Source organism: Theropithecus gelada, chromosome 19 (assembly GCF_003255815.1).
Source record: "Theropithecus gelada isolate Dixy chromosome 19, Tgel_1.0, whole genome shotgun sequence".
NCBI classification, from domain to species: Eukaryota; Metazoa; Chordata; class Mammalia; order Primates; family Cercopithecidae; genus Theropithecus; species Theropithecus gelada.
The window spans coordinates 11,880,828-11,897,503 of NC_037687.1; the positions used below are offsets into that span (position 1 = coordinate 11,880,828).

The window sequence follows — 16,676 nt, forward strand, 5'->3', positions numbered from 1 at the left end:
CACCCTATAGCTTAACAGTTCATAGGCACGCGCTTATCAATGTTACTTCTGTAAATCAGTGAGAATTCCTGACAAACAACTTTGTATCAGCCCACTTCCTGTCCCCCTTTTTCAGGCACTTTGGGTCATATTTTGTGCTTCAGCCTCTACTTTTTAGGTCGGCAAGGGAAAAGACGGAAATGATTCCTGTCCTTTGGATTCTCTCAGCCTTGTGAAGGGAGAAAAACTATCTCAGCGAGGTGGTGGAAGAACCTGAAAAACAAAATGCACTTCGGGTACACAGTGGGGCATAATGCAGTGTCTATTAGGCAGGTGGTCACTGAGCATTTCAGTGAGCACGATGGGGGTAGAGGGATGTCCCAACTGATAAATAGGATGACTTCTGCTAACACTGGAGTCAGATGAATATCTGTATTCCAGTTCAGCATTGCTTCTCCCTGGGATTGTTGCCTTAACAACAAGTTCAGCTTGAGTATTTCATTTAGTTGAAAGTGCATTTTATCAGTAGAGCTTCATAGAGAAGATAATGTATTTCCCAAGAGGTGGTAGTTTCTTTCAGGGGGAAAGAAATGAGTCTTACATTCCACATTTTAAAAATTCTTATTTTCAAGGGCTTGTATCTGCATTTCTCCATATTTTGGAGTAATTATCTACATGATACGTGTAGGTGCTGTGGCTTTTCACCTAAGAAGCAGAATCTCATTCTAGTACATTTGAGAGTCATGAAGCCAAATTTTTGATGGTCTGTGTCAGAGACAGAAAATCTCCAATGTATGTATTCACAGTGGTATGGATTTTATGCCTCAAGTCACTTAGAAAAGTGTCTTAGAAAACCTGGACAGTGCCCTTGTGTCTTCACAAGAATTCTTTGTGTATTTATGGAGATGATTCTGTAATCTTTTGGGACATGGACCAATGTGTATCTCTTCATACTCATATTCTGCACCATCTGTATGTAGCACGTCAGACTTAGCAGTGTGACCTTAAACTTTTTTAATAAAACTGAAAGGTCAATAAAATTTAAACTGCTGGCCACGCGCAGTGACTCATGCCTGTAATTCCAGCATTTTAGGAGGCTGAGGTGGGTGGATCACCTGAGGTCAGGAGTTCGAGACCAACCTGGCCAACATGGTGAAACCCTGTCTCTACTAAAAATACAACAATTAGCCAGGTGTGGTTGTGGGCGCCTATAATCCCAGCTACTCAGGAGGCTGAGGCAGGAGAATCACTTGAACCCAGGAGGTGGAAGTTGCAGTGAGTTGAGATTGTGCCATTGCACTCCAGCCTAGGCGACAGAGCAAGACTCCGTCTCAAAATTTAAACTGCTTAACAACAATAACAACAACAAATTCTTATTTTCTTTTATTCTTTCCCAGAGCATGTGTAGTATATGTGTAGTATGTTTGTCAGATCTGTGTTCTGTTGGGTGACTTGAAATGGAATTCCAGGGCTTAACCTTGAGAATATTATCAGGGAAAAGAAATGGGGGTGGGGAGAACCAACTCTCCTATTGTGGTTTCAGAAAAGTGAATATGGTTTCACAAGAAAGTTGGTAGATAAATTGGGGAATTACAAAGATTCACCAATACATCAATTTCTCTTGCAAGGTGGAGAATTTGTGACAGTGAGTAACTGTTCTGTTTCTTGTTGTTGGAACTTGGCAGATTAATTCTAAATCTTAGGGAGCAGGACCTGGCAACAACTAGGAATCCTCTAATAGGATTTTTGTTTACTAAATTATTTTTTTCATGGAAATAGTAATTAAGTAACATCTTTGTCTGAAAAGAATAGATGGTAGATTCTTATGCTTTTTCTGTTCAGCTATGATGTAAATGTGCCTTAATTTTCTTCCCTCCCATAAACATTGAGATTGATTTTGCTGGATTCATCAAACATGAGTCATCAAACATGGGTATTTTCTTTAAATATCCACATAAGGTGTGTAAAGGGAAGTGGGTAGCCTTGACTGGGCTGCAGAGGCCTGAGGCCAGTGACTCCAAACTGAGGCCAATCCAAAGGAGTACTGCATAATGGAAGGCATCAACCAAATATAAGATCTGCAAAGATCTGAAAATTTAGGCAGAAAAGCATTTTCTTTCATAGGAAGGGGTAAACAAAATTAGAAAGAAGATGAGGAGGAAGAAGGCAGGATGGAGGGTGCAAAATGAGACCTAGATCAGAGCATGTTTTATTCTGAGGTTATTCTCTTCTTAGGAAGCATTGCCTGTTTGTTCAGGCTGAGAATGGGTCAAAGTTAAGGACCTGGAGGAAATTTACAAGTCAAGGGCTTGTATCTGTATTTCTCCATATTTTGGAGTAATTATCTGTATGATATGTGTAGGTCCTGTGGCCTTTCACCTATGAAGCAGAATCTCATTCTAGTACATTGAGGAGTCATGAAGCCAAATCTTTGATGGTCTGTGTCAGAGACACAAATTTAAGGTATGTGTGGTTAACAAATGTTTTGTTCCCACTGATCAGTGAACACAAGACTGTTCAGCTAATGTTTTATGAAGCAAAGAATGGGCATTTGTAGGCCCGATGCTGTGGCTCACGCTTGTAATCCCATCACTTTGGGAGGCTGAGGCCGGAGGATAGCTTGAGCTTAGCAGTTTGAGACCAGCCCAGGCAACATTGCCAGACTTTGTCTCAAAGAAAAAAAAAAGATAACACTGGGCACGGTGGCTCACGCCTGTAATCCCAGCATTTTGGGAGGCCAAGACCACCCTGACCAATATGGAGAAACCCCGTCTCTACTAAAAAAAATATAGGCGCCTGCCACCACGCCCCATCTCTACCTAAACCCTTTCTCCAAGAGGCAAAAGCATCTAAGTCTGCCCCTCAGAGACTTTCCCAATTTGTACAATTTGTTCTACAATTAAACCAGTTCTCTGGAAGCAAAGCCAAACTGCTAATAATGTTGAGTTTTACTCGAGCCCTGTAATCCAGTTAAATGGATACGGTCACAGAAATCACTGCCCCGTTAACCACTCAGTCCTTTCTGTTTTGCAGAAGCAGACTGATGCAAAGATACCTTTTCCATTACTTCACAGTGTTTTTTTCTTTAAATAACAAAGCCAGATAGTGACTACAAATGTCCATTCTTTTTTTTTTTTTTGAGACGGAGTTTCACTGTTGTTGCCCAAGCTGGAGTGCAATGGCGCGATCTCGGCTCACTGCAACCTCCGCCTCCTGGGTTCAAGCAATTCTCCTGCCTCAGCCTCCTGAGTAGCTGGGATTATAGGCGCATACCACCATGCCCAGCCATGTATTTTTAGTAGAAACAGGGTTTCATCATGTTAGCCAGGCTGGTCTCCAACTCCTGGCCTTAGGTGATCCGCTCACCGTGGCCTCCCAAAGTGCCGGGATTATAGGCATGAGCCACCACGCCCCCTCAAGCCCCATTTTTGACCACAGTAAAGAGGGAGAGGCTGGATATTGAGTTCTGTTAATATAAAAATTCTGGAATGAAGACATTCTGAGAGCTTCCTGGTTGGTGAACACAGTGATGTGCTGGGAGGGTGGAACTCAAGTCCTGTAGGGAAGGGGGTCCTATACTCCCTTCCCTGGAGGGTCTAGTGAATATTGGCCCTTGTGTGACTCCTCCCAGAGGACAGTTGAAGTAGAGGGCTGGGGCCTTCCAGGGGACCCCCACTTCCCTGGTCCTATACATCTTTTCCATTTGGGTGTTCTTGGGTCATTTTTTTTTTTTTTTTTTGAGATGAAAGTTATACTCTTGTTTCCCAGGCTGGAGTGCAGTGGCATGATCTCAGCTCTCTGTAACCTCCACCTCCCGGGTTCAAGCGATTCTCCTGCCTCAGCCTCCCAAGTAGCTAGGATTACAGGTGCCTGCTACCACGCCTAGCTAATTTTTTTTGTATTTATGGTAAAGATAGGGTTTCACCATGTTGGCCACGCTGGTCTTGAACTCCTGACCTCAGGTGATCCACCCACCTTAGCCTCCCAAAGTGCTGAGATTATAGGGGTCATCCTTTATGACAAACTGGTAAACTTGTGTTTTTCTGAGTTCTGTGAGTAGTACTAGCAAATTATTGAAAGTGAGGAGGGTTTGTGGCCAGGCGCGGTGGCTCACCCCTGTAATCCCAGCACTTTGGGAGGCCGAGGCGGGTGGATCATGAAGTCAGGAGATCAAGACCATCCTGGCTAACACGGTGAAACCCCATCTCTACTAAAAATACAAAAAATTAGCTGGGTGTGGTGGCGGGTGCCTGTAGTCCCAGCTACTCGGGAGGCTGAGGCAGGAGAATGGCGTGAACCCGGAAGACGGAGCTTACAGTGAGCCGAGATCGCGCCACTGCACTCCAGCCTGGGCCAGAAAGCGAGACTCCATCTCAAAAAAAAAAAAAAAAGGTCAGGTGCATTTTCCTTTTAGTTCAAGTGGCAATTCATTTGCAATAGGAATCATATGGACTTTGAGTTTTTTTTTTTTTTTTGAGACATGGTTTTAATCTATCGCCCAGGCTGAATGAAGCACAGTGACTCAATTTTGGCTCACTGCCACCTCTGCCTCCCAGGCTCAAGGGATCCTCCCATCTCAGCCTCCTGAGTAGCTGGGACTAGACCCAGCTAAAATTACCACACCCGCCTTTTTTTTTTTTGGTAGAGACCAGGTTTCGCCATGTTGCCCATGCTGGTCTCAAACTCCTGTGCTCAACCAATCTACCTGCCTCAGCCTCCCAAAGTGCTGGGATTACAGGTATGAGCCACGATGTCTGGCCTCTTTTAAATTTCTCAAAAAAAAAAAAAAAAAAAAAAAAAAGCGAGGAGGGTTTGTTGGATTTATATGCAGTTGGTTAGAATTAACGGTGCCTCTACCACCCCCCCTGCCCTGCTGTACCACCCTGCCAGCACATCAAGGCTGGGACTGGCATCTGCAGTGGGGGCTGTGTCCTGGGGTGAGCCCTGGACTTGTGGGATCTGGGCTAATGCCAGGTGATGACAGAATTGAATTACTGGATCCCCAGCTGGTATTGGAAAATTAGTTGATATTGAGCAGTCTCCATGTATTTGTTGTCAGAAAAAATGACTTACATCAACTCCGAGTGAGTGGTTGCTGGTGAGAATTAAGACCCTGGAGGAGGGAGCATTTCCACACTGAGGAGGGGACAGTAGAGTAAGTAGTGCTCCGAGGATTATATTTTCTAATTACTCAGATATTCCTCCCTCACTGCCTGGGAGGAGCCACTCTGGGCTGCATCTCCACAGTGAGAGTATAGTAAACTTTTGAATGTAGGTAAAGGTAAACAAATAAGCCTTGGGCATTTCTGGCGTGTCTCCCTGATTTCACCCTCCTTCTCTGTACCCAGAGATGACCACAGTACTGATTCTGTTTTTTTTGAAATGGATTCTCACTCTGTCACCCAGGCTGGAGTTTATTGGAGGATCTGGGCTCACTGCAAGCTCCGCCTCCCGGGTTCACACCATTCTCCTGCCTCAGCCTCCCGAGTAGCTGGGACTACTGGCGCCCGCCACCACGCCCGGCTATATTTTGTATTTTTAGTTAAGATAGGGTTTCACCGTGTTAGCTAGGATGGTCTCCACCTCCTGACCTCGTGATCCACCCTCCTCGGCCTCCCAAAGTGCTGGGATTACAGGTGTGAGCATTACAGGTGTGAGCCTCTGTGCATGGCCATTTTTTTTTATTTTTAGTAGAGGCAGGGTTTCACTGTGTTAGCCAGTATGGTCTCAATCTCCTGACATCGTGATCTGCCCACCTCGGCCTCCAAAAGTGCTGGGATTACAGGTGTGAGCCACCGCGCCCGGCCTTTTTTTTTTTTTTTTGAGATAGGGTCTGGCTCTGTCACGGAGACTAGAGTGCAGTGGCACGATCTTGGCTCACTGCAGCCTCTTCCTCCTGGGTAGAAGCAATTCTCCTGTCTCAGCCTCCCAAGTAGCTGGGGCTACAGGCACACACCAGCACACCCAACTAATTTTTGTATTTTTGGTGAAGACGGGGTTTCACCATATTGGTCAGGCTGGTCTCGAACTCCTGACCTCACATGATCCACCCACCTCGGCCTCCCAAAATGCTAGGATTACATGGGTGAGCTACCACGCCCTGCCCTGATTCTGATTTTGTTTTTGTTATTTATCTGTTTATTTTTGAGACAAGGTCTGGCTCTGTTGTCCAGGCTGGAGTGCAGTGGCACAATCTTGGCTCACTGCAGCCTCTACCTTTCTGGCTCAAGCCATCCTCCCACCTCAACCTCTCGAGTAGCTGGGACTACAGACGCGCACCACCTCGCCTGGCTTATTTTTGTATTTTTGTCAGATGGGGTTTTGCCATGTTGCCCAGGCTGGTCTCTTGAGTCCTGAGCCCAAGCAATCTGCCCTCCTCAGCCTCCTAAAGTGCTGGGATTACAGGTGTGAGCCACCGTGCACTGCATCTTTTATTCTTTATAGCTTTATTGTTGCTTTGTCATAGAGTTTTGCCACTTGTAAGTTTTCAGTAAGTTGATGTTAACAATATGCTGAAAAGGTATTTTTGTGGTTTCTTTACCTAAATCCATTGCACACATGCTGCTGTCTGAGGCTGTGGGTCACCCAGGTTACTAACCATTCCACTGCTTGATTTGAGTTGTTAGTATTTTACCTGTTGCCAATGTAATTGTTATTTTTGTCTCCAAGAGCTAATGCTTCATAAATTTCTTTTTTTCTTTTTTTGGAGGTAGGTCTTCCTCTGTCGCCCAGACTGAAGTGCAGTGACACGATCATGGCTCACTGCAACCTTGGCCTCCCAGGCTCAAGCAATCCTCCCATCTCACCCTCCCAAGTAGCTGGGACTACAGGTGTATGCTACACGCCTGACTAATGGTTGTATTTTTTTACAGAGACGGGGTCTTGCCATGTTGTCCAGGCTAATCTTGAACCCTTGGGCTCAGTACTGGGATTATAGGTGTGAACCACTGTGGCCAGCCATGCTTCATAAAATTTTTTTTTTTTTTTTTGAGACGGAGTCTCACTGTGTCGCCAGGCCAGGCTGGAGTGCAGTGGCACGATCTCGGCTCACTGCAACCCCTGCCTCCTGGGTTCAAGCGATTCTTCTGCCTCAGCCTCCCGAGTAGCTGGGATTACAGGCTCATGCCACCACACCCAGCGTATTTTTTTTTTTTTTTTTAATTTTGAGATGGAGTTTTACTCTTGTTGCCCAGGCTGGAGGGCAATGGCACAGTCTCGGCTCACCGCAACCTCTGCCTCCTGGGTTCAAGCGATTCTCCTGCCTCAGCCTCCAGAGTAGCTGGGATTGTAGGCATGTACCACCACGCCTGGCTAATTTTGTATTTTTAATAGAGATGGGGTTTCTCCATGTTGGTCAGGCTGGTCTCGAACTCCCGACCTCAGGTGGTCTGCTCACCTCGGCCTCCCAAAGTGTTGGGATTACAGGCATGAGCCACCGCGCCTGGCCCCACCCAGCTAATTTTTATATTTTTGGTAGAGACAGGGTTTTACCATGTTGGCCAGGATGGTCTTGATCTGTCGACCTTGTGATCCGCCCACCTCAGCCTCCCAAAGTGCTGGGATTAGAGGTGTGCGCCACCGCATCTGGCTGCTTTGTAAATTTTATACATTAGAAAAAAAATCCCTGGGATATAGCTTATAGATAAATTCAGATTGACTTGGGAATGCCAGTGGAATATATAGATTAACCCTCTGACCATGTATGCATGTGTATTTACTCCTTATACATAGTTCTCTTTATTTTTCTCTGTGTGATTACATGTTGCTTTTTACACTGGGATTGAGCATTTTTTCCATGTGGACTTTCATCTTCTGTAAAATAATTTTCAGTCATCTCGTCACACTAAAGTCATTTGTATATTTATTGTTTCATTTCTTTCTTCCTTTTTTTCTTTTTTTAACGTATTCTGTAGACTAATTCTTTTTCATTTGTAGGGATTGCTAATATTTTCTTGCAGGGAGTGATTGACCTTTTCACTCCATTCTACATTTTGATGGACTCTTTTACATTTTTTTGTTTGTTTGCTTTTTTGGCTGCTTTCTGCATGCACCATCATCAAGGGTGGGGAAGGGTACTCTTCTTGTTTTTTGTTTTTTGGTTTTTTTTTTTTTGAGACGGAGTCTCGCCCTGTCGCCCGGGCTGGATGCAGTGGCCGGATCTCAGCTCACTGCAAGCTCCCCCTCCCGGGTTTACGCCATTCTCCTGCCTCAGCCTCCCGAGTAGCTGGGACTACAGGCGCCCGCCACCTCGCCTGGCTAGTTTTTTGTAGTTTTAGTAGAGACGGGGTTTCACCGTGTTTGCCAGGATGGTCTCGATCTCCTGACCTTGTGATCCACCCGTCTCGGCCTCCCAAAGTGCTGGGATTACAGGCTTGAGCCACCGCGCCCGGCCTCTCTTCTTGATTTTAATTGAGTTGACTTTGGCTCTTCCTTTGAGGCCTACTTAATTTTCTTGTAAAAGAACACTCTAGGGAGTATATATTTAAGGCAACTCGAATCTGTGCTCCCAGGTTAAATAAAGAACACTCTCAGCCGGGCGCGGTGGCTCATGCCTGTAATCCCAGCTCTCAGGGAGGCAGAGGCGGGAGGATAGCTTGAGCCCAGGAGTTCGAGACCTGCCTGGGTAATATAGCGAGACCCCGTTCTCCGCAAAAAGGAAAAAAAAAAAAAAAAAGAACACTCTCCCTACAGTGAAGTTGGAAAAAAATTGTAACTTATGAAAGTTTGCTAGTTTAAAAAATTTTTTTAAATTTTTATTTCTTCTCTCTGTCTCAAAAAAAAAAAAAAAAAAAGTCTCACTCTCACCCAGGCTGGAGTGCAGTGGTGGCATCATGTTGGCTCACTGCAGCCTCCACCTCCCGGGGTCAAGCATTTCCAGTGCTTCAGCCTTCTAAGTAACAGGGATTACAGCAGTGAGCCACCATGCCCAGCTAATTTTTGTATTTTTAGTAGAGACAGGGTTTCTCCCTGTTGGCCAGGCTGATCTCGAATTCCTGACCTCAAATGATCTACTTGCCTAAATGCCATACCCATGACCAGGTGTCCCTCTCAACAGCACACTTGTTTATACTTGCTCTGTACAAGCAGGCACCTTGTAGCTCTTGTCTGACCATTGTCAGTTTAATCCAAGAGTAGCCACTAAGCCGGTATCTATTAGTGGCTAGTAAACACTGCTACTCTGTTCCTACCAAGAGAGCCCTGATTATGATAGTAGTTAGGTTCAAATAGTAGTCAGGTGTGTCAATTAGGCAATTAGGTGAGACTCAGAGGAGACAACTCAACAAACACAGGAAATAGTAGGAGGAGTTTATTAGAAATCCCAGAGGCCGGGCATGGTGCTCACGCCTGTAACCCTAGCACTTTGGGAGACCAAGGCAGGTGGATCACGAGATCAGGAGATTGAGACCATCCTGGCCAACATGGTAAAACTCTGTCTCTAGTAAAAATACAAAAATTAGCTGGGTGTGGTGGGGTGCACCTATAGTTCCAGCTACTTGGGAGGCTGAGGCAGGGGAATCACTTGAACCAGGGAGTCGGAGATTGCAGTGAGCCGAGAAAGTGCCACTACTCTCCAGCCTGGCGACTGAGTGAGACTCCATCCGGAAAAAAAGAAAAAAAAAAAATCCTAGAGAAAGGAGGGTAGCATGCCTTGTAGGCCAGCAGCTAGGTGGAGCTACTTGTGACACGTACCCTCAACCTGTCAGTGGGGCACAAGGGAAACGAAATTGCGGGCCAAATCCTTTATTGGGGTCCAAGGTGTTACCTAACCCAGCTTCTCTTTGGGAGGTTTTGGTGTGTTTAGAGGAAGGAGGCACGAGTTACATGGAGTCACACCGTGACTGTCAGGCGGTCATTGCAGCGTGTCGGTTCAGTCCATAGGAGTGTGGGTGTCAGTGGAAGAGTCAAGTAAATTGTATCTAGGTGTTCCATAGGGAGGCGATCTATAAGGCAGATGAGTGGATCAACCACATGGAGGAACTGGGAGGAAGTAGAGAACTGCAAATAGTACCAAGGGTGATTGAGCCCTGCTTCTGGTATGAGAAAGTTAAGCCTATATTAAAAGGAATGACAAATGCCTGGGCGTGGTGGCTCACACCTGTAATCCCAGCACTTTGGGAGGCCGAGGCAGGTGGATCATTTGGGGTCAGGAGCTCGAGACTACCCTGGCCAACATGGCAAAACCCCATCTCTAGTAAAAAACACAAAAAGTAGTTGGGTGTGGTGGCGCATGCCTGTAATCCCAGCTATTCAGGAGGCTGAGGCAGGAGAATCTCTTGAACCTGGGAGGTGGAGGTTGCAGTGAGCCGAGATGGCAACAGTGTACTCCAGCCTGGGCAACAGAGCGAGACTCTATCTCAAAAAAACAAAAACAAAAAAAAAACAATTACTTTTGCTCCAACCTAATTAATTGGATACTGAAGTAACATAAAATTATATGAATTCAGGATAATAGGCAAGTCTACAATTAACTGATTATTATATAGATTGTGATTTATATATATATATATATATATGCTTTCATCCACAGTCCTTTCATAGCCTTTATTTCTCCCCAAGACAAGCCATAGAGACTAAAAATATACTCTGATCTTCCCCTGCCTTTCTGTCTTGGAGCTGGCCATAAATAAATTTTCTGACTTATCTTGCCTCTTTGCAGGTCTTAAGACCCCCACTTCAGAAAGGATCCTACCCTATACCCAGGAGGAAAGAATGTACACAGAGACTAAGAAGAGTGAGCAGACAGGCCTTATTGGTTTTCCCACTATTAGTATTAGTCCATGCCCTTGTTGTCCAATTGCACTTCTACGGGGTGTTCCATACTTTTATCATTCCTATTGAATGATGTCTGTCCTAAACGCCATGCTTTTATCATTCCTACTGAATGGTGTCTATATAAAAGGCCCAAGAGGATGGAGTATGGGGAGCTTCTAGACAGCTAAACTCAGGGAGACTTGTATTATAGGAAGGTGATCAAGAACTCATCCTCATGCCAGGAGTGAGTCGTACCCTAACTCTACCGGAATGGAAGCTCCTGTGCTTGGGACCCTTGTGGATCTTGCCCTATGTATCTCTACCTGGCTGTTTATTTGTAGCCTTTAAAATAGACTTTATAATAAACTGGTAAACGTGTTTTCCCGAATTTTGTGAGCTGTGTTAGCAAGTTAATTCAGCCGAAAAAGGGTGTCATGGGAACCTCAATTTGAAGCCTGTTGGTCAGAAGTTTCAGAGGCCTGGTCTTGCCACTGCTGTTGGATATGTGGGGTCAGTCTCTTAGGACTGAGCCCTCAACCTGTGGCATCTGCTGCTGTTCCCAGGTAGGTAGCTTCATAATCGAATCAGTTTGGCAGATACCCAGCGGCTATATGCTGCACAATTCATTCCTTGTCTTTTTTTTTTTCTCAGACAGAGTTTCACTGTTGTTGCCCAGGCTGGAGTGCAATGGCATGATCTTGGCTCACTGCAACCTCCGCCTCCCGGGTTCAAGTGATTTTCCTGCTTCAGCCTCCCCAGTAGCTGGGATTACAGGCATGTACTACCACACCTGGCTACTTTTTTTTATTTTTAGTAGAGACGGAGTTTCCCCATGTTGGTCAGGCTGGTCTTTAACTCCCGGCCTCAGGTGATCTGCCCCCCTCGGCCTCCCAAAGTGCTGCGATTACAGGTGTGAGCCACCACATCTAGCCTATTACTTGCTTTTTGATGTGGAGAAACCACCACACAGTTGGTCACAGAAGTCTTTTGTGTTGATTGTTGTGTTGTGAGGGGAATAGCAGGGTGTGTTTTTTCACTTAGTGATCTGCAGGGGGTTGAATATTCTCTTGTAGATAACCATTTGTCCCTGCCCCTGTGTTAAAAGTATCTGTCATCTCTATCACTGCCTGACAATGCCTGTTCTGTCACAGGTTCTTGTGCCTTAAATAGATGCCCTTGTTTCAGATTTTGCTATTTTTCATTGGTCTGTCTGTCCATCTCTCTGGTAATACTATACTCTCCTGATTACTATAGATTTCAAATCCTTGATGTATGTTAGAGAAAGAACTTTGCTATCTTAGTCATGTTTGGCTGCTGTAACAAATAACCACAGACTGGATGCCTGAAACAACAAGCATTAATTTCTTTCTTTCTTTTTTTTTTTTTGAGACGGAATCTTGCTCTGTTGCTCAGGCTGGAGTACAATGGTGTGATCTCAGCTCACTGCAACCTCTGCCTCCCGGTTCAAGCGGTTCTCCTGCCTCAGCCTTCCGAGTAGCTGGGACTACAGGCATGCACCACCAGGCCCAGTTAATTTTTTGTATTTTTAATAGAGACAGTGTTTCGCCACGTTGACTAGCTCCAAGATAGAAAGGCAGGGTAGATTAGAGTGTATTTTTGGTTTCTATGGTCTGCCTTGCAGAAAAAAGAGAGCAAGTGAAACGAGGTCAGCCGAAGGGCAGAGAGAGAGATTGTTTTCTTTCAATTTTTTTTTTTTTTGAAACAGTCTTGCTTTGTCGCCCAGACTGGAGTGCAGTGATGCCATCTTGGCTCACTGCAACCTCCACCTCCTGGACTGAAGTGATTCTCCTGCCTCAGCCTTCTGAGTAGCTGGGATTACAGGCACGCATCACCACGCTCGGCTAATTTTTGTATTCTTAGTAGAGACAGGGTTTCGCCATGTTGACCAGGCTGGTCTCAAACTCCTGACCTCAGGTGATCTGCCTGCCTCAGCTTCCCAAAGTGCTGGGATTACAGGTGTGAGCCACCGTGCCCGGCCTTATACTTTGCTTTTTAGAGTAGTTTTAGATTCACAGCAAAATTGAGCACATAGTACAGAGTTCCCTTATGCCCCCTGTTCCCACTCAGTTACAACCCCTCCAGCTATCAACATTCTGCACCAAAGTTGTACATTTGTTACAATTGATGAACCTATTTTGAGACATCATTGTCATCCAAAGTCTAGCCTACATTAGAATTTATTCTTGCAGTTGTACATTCTATGAGTTTTGACAACTAACTATGCAGTGACATTTCTACTATGGTGTAATACAGGGTAGTTTCATTGTCCTAAAAACCCTCTCATCCACTTATTTATCCCTCCCTCCCACTGACTTCTGGCAACCACTGATTTTTGTACTGTTTTATGATTCTGTCTTCTGCAGTGTTATGTAGTTTGAATTATACAGTATGTAGTCTTTTCAAAGTTGTTTCTTCCACTTAGTAATAACCATTTGCGGGCATGTGATCATGAAATTTTTTTAAAAAAGTAATACACATTTAAGCTTCTTCCATTACCTTTTAGCTCATTTATTTTTAGTACTTCCATTGTCTGGAGGTAGCTGTTACGTATCCATTTATCTACTGTAAGGCATCTTAATAGCTTCCAAATTTTGAAAATTATGAATAATGCTGCTGTAAAATCTGTGTACAAGTGTTTGCCTAGACCTAAATTTTCAACTCATTTGGATAAACTTACCTTTGGTCTGGAGGTTAAGAGATACTCCTCTGCCACATAGGATGGGTTTTGAAGAATTCACTCTGAAAATCAAGTGAACGTGGGCTTATGATGAGGTTTGTGTAAAACTCCTCTGTGTATATGATCTCCTGATTCAATGAGTACTTTTTTTTTTTTTGAGACGGAGTTTGTTGCCCAGGTGGGAGTGAAGTGGCGTGATCTCAGCTCACTACAACCTCCATCTCCCTGGTTCAAGCGATTCTCCTGCTTCAGCCTCCCAAGTAGCTGGGATTACAGGCACTTGCCACCACGCCCAGCTAATTTTTGTATTTTTAGTGGAGATGAGGTTTCACCATGTTGGCCAGGCTGGTCTCAAACTCCTGACCTCAGGTGATCCACTTGCCTCAGCCTCCCAAAGTGCTGAGATTACAGAATTGAGCCACCGCGCCCAGCCTTTCCATGAGTATTAATCTCCTTTTTTGTAACAGATCTCCTAGTGGGTGCTGCATTAAACAGAGCTGAACAAATAACCCTATCTGCCTGAAGCAGGGTGGGAGACAAGAAACAAGATATAAGTAGAATATGCAGTGTGTCGGGTGGTGCTTAGTCCTAAGGAGAGAGAGAGAAAGCTGGGAAGGAGTGGAGAGGCCTGGGCTGTGTTTGTCTCTGCGAGCACCTGTTTATGTCTCTGAAGTGTTATCTCTGAGGATTTGTGTGTCTGCCTGGGTGTGTCCACCTATATGTGCAGTGACAAAATGTGAGTGATTTTGTATGTCTGATGGGGAGACAGAGGCTATGTTTGTATGCCCTTTAAAATCTGGAATGCTTTTATTTCATTTTCTTGCCTGATTGCCCTGGTAGCACCTCTCTTAGCATGTTGAATAGCTGTGTCAAAAACAGACATGCTTGTCTTGTATTTGATCTTAGGGGGAAATATTCAGTGTCACCATCAGTATGATGTCATAGTGAGGTTTTCTTGGATACCTTATTTCAGGTTAAAGAAGTTCGCTTCCATTTCCAGTTTACTGAGTGTTTTCATGGTGGAAGAGGTATTGAAAGAATATCGACCTTTGTCAAATGTTTTTGATACTGATTCTGTTAATATTGTGAATTTCAAATGTGAAAACAATTTTGCTTTTCTGGGCTACATCTCATACTTGAGTATGGGATTTTTTTTTTTTTTTTTGAGACGGAGCCTCGCTCTGTAGCCCAGGCTGAAGTGCAGTGGTGTGATCTTGGCTCACTGCAACCTCCACTTCTCGGGTCCCAGTTCAAGCAATTCTCCTGCCTCAGCCTCCTGAGTAGCTGGGATTACAGGCATGCACCATCATGCCCAGCTAATTTTTGTATTTTTAGTAGAGATGGGGTTTCAGCATGTTGGCCAGGCTGGTCTTGAAATCCTGACCTCGTGATCTGCCTGCCTTGGCCTCCCAAAATGCTGGGATTACAGGCGTGAGCCACTGCGCCCAGCCTTTTTAAAAATCTTTTTGGTAACAGTCATTCTAGCAGGTGTGAAGTGTTGTCTCATTGAGGTTTTAGTTTGCATTTCCCTAATGATTCAGGATGTTAAACATTTTTTCATGAATGTCTTTGTCATTTATGTGTGTTCTTTAAGAAATGTCTGTTTAGGCCGGGCGCGGTGGCTCAAGCCTGTAATCCCAGCACTTTGGGAGGCCGAGGCGGGCGGATCACGAGGTCAGGAGATCGAGACCATCCTGGCTAACATGGTGAAACCCCGTCTCTACTAAAAATACAAAAAACTAGCCGGGCGTGGTGGCGGGCGCCTGTAGTCCCAGCTACTCGGAGGCTGAGGCAGGAGAATGGCCTGAACCTGGGAGGCGGAGCTTGCAGTGAGCCGAGATCGCGCCACTGCACTCCAGCCTGGGCGACACAGCGCGAGACTCCGTCTCAAAAAAAAAAAAAAAAAAAAAGAAATGTCTGTTTAGATACTTTGCCCACTTAAAAAATTGGAGGCCAGGCCCAGTGGCTCATGCCTGTAATCTCAGCACTTTGGGAGTCTGAGGCAGGTGGATTGCATGAGGTCGGGAGTTTGAGACCAGCCTGTGCAACATGGCAAAACCTCATCTCTATCAAATATACAAAAAAATTAGCTGAGCATGGTGGCCCATACCTGTGGTCCCAGCTACTCCCAGCTGAGGTGGGAGGATAGCTTGAGACTGGGAGGCAGAGGTTGCAGTGAGCCAAGATTACACCACTGCACTCCAACGTGGGTGTTAGAGTGAGACTCAGTCTCAAAAATAAATAAATGAATAAATAAATAAGTAAAATTTAAAATTGGGTTGTTTTCTTGCTATTGAGCTGTTTGAATTCTTTATATATTTTGGATTTTAACACCATATCAGATATATCATTTGCAAGTATTTTCTCCCACTCCGTGTGTTGCCTGCCCTTCCACTCTGTTAGTTGTGTCCTTTGCTGTGCTAAAAAGCTTTTTAGTTTGACATCCACATCCACAATGGTGCTGTCAAAAACAGCTACATGGGAACTTGTTTATGTACTCTTTCTGCAGTGTCTGCTTTCACCCAGAACTCTTTTGTGAGATTAAGCACCTTCCTTACATCAGGAAGATTGTGGGCCTTTCCTGTTATTCACAGCTGAATGTAGTCCCTGAGTTAGGTTTCATTGTATGTGATCAAACATAGTATGCCTTATTTCCTCAAGCAACATTTTTGGACGTGTTTCTTAGAAATAGTTTACTAACTGGTTTCGAACAGCATGTATGCTAATAAATGTTAATGTCTTTTTCATTTGCTGCTAAGTTATATCAAAATATTCCATTGCAGGCCAGGCGCGGTGGCTCACGCTTGTAATCCCAGCACTTCGGGAGGCTGAGGCGGGCAGATTACGAGGTCAGGAGATCGAGACCATCCTGGCTAACACGGTGAAACCCCGTCTCTACTAAAAATACAAAAAAAAATTAGCTGGGTGTGGTGGCGGGCACCTGTAGTCCCAGCTACTCGGGAGGCTGAGGCAGGAGAATGGTGTGAACCCGGGAGGTGGAGCTTGCAGTGAGCCGAGATCATGCCACTGCACCCCAGCCTGGGCGACGAGCGAGACTCTGTCTCAAAAAAAAAAAAAAAGAAATTCCATTGCAATCATGGATCAGATCAACTTTATAATAAACTTTATAATTTTGTGGTGTTATTTGTTAAATATCGTGAATCGAGCCGGGCGTAGTGACTCACGCCTGTAATCCCAGTGCTTTGGGAGGCCGAGGTGGGTGGATCACAAGGTTAGGAGATCGAGA

At 45.0% G+C, this 16,676-nt stretch overlaps 1 protein-coding gene across 4 annotated transcripts in view; it reads left to right on the forward strand.

Moving 5' to 3' along the window:
* Positions 1 to 16,676, forward strand: part of LOC112611850 (zinc finger protein 136) — a 520,810-nt gene that overhangs the window by 493,118 nt on the left and 11,016 nt on the right. The window contains exon 2 of one of the 4 annotated variants that reach the window (XM_025365790.1): positions 5,039 to 5,134. The exons of the other annotated variants lie outside the window; for them this stretch is intronic. The gene's annotated coding sequence lies outside the window, so the exon portion shown is untranslated. The remainder of the gene's footprint in view (positions 1 to 5,038; positions 5,135 to 16,676) is intronic. 4 annotated transcript variants of the gene reach the window in all.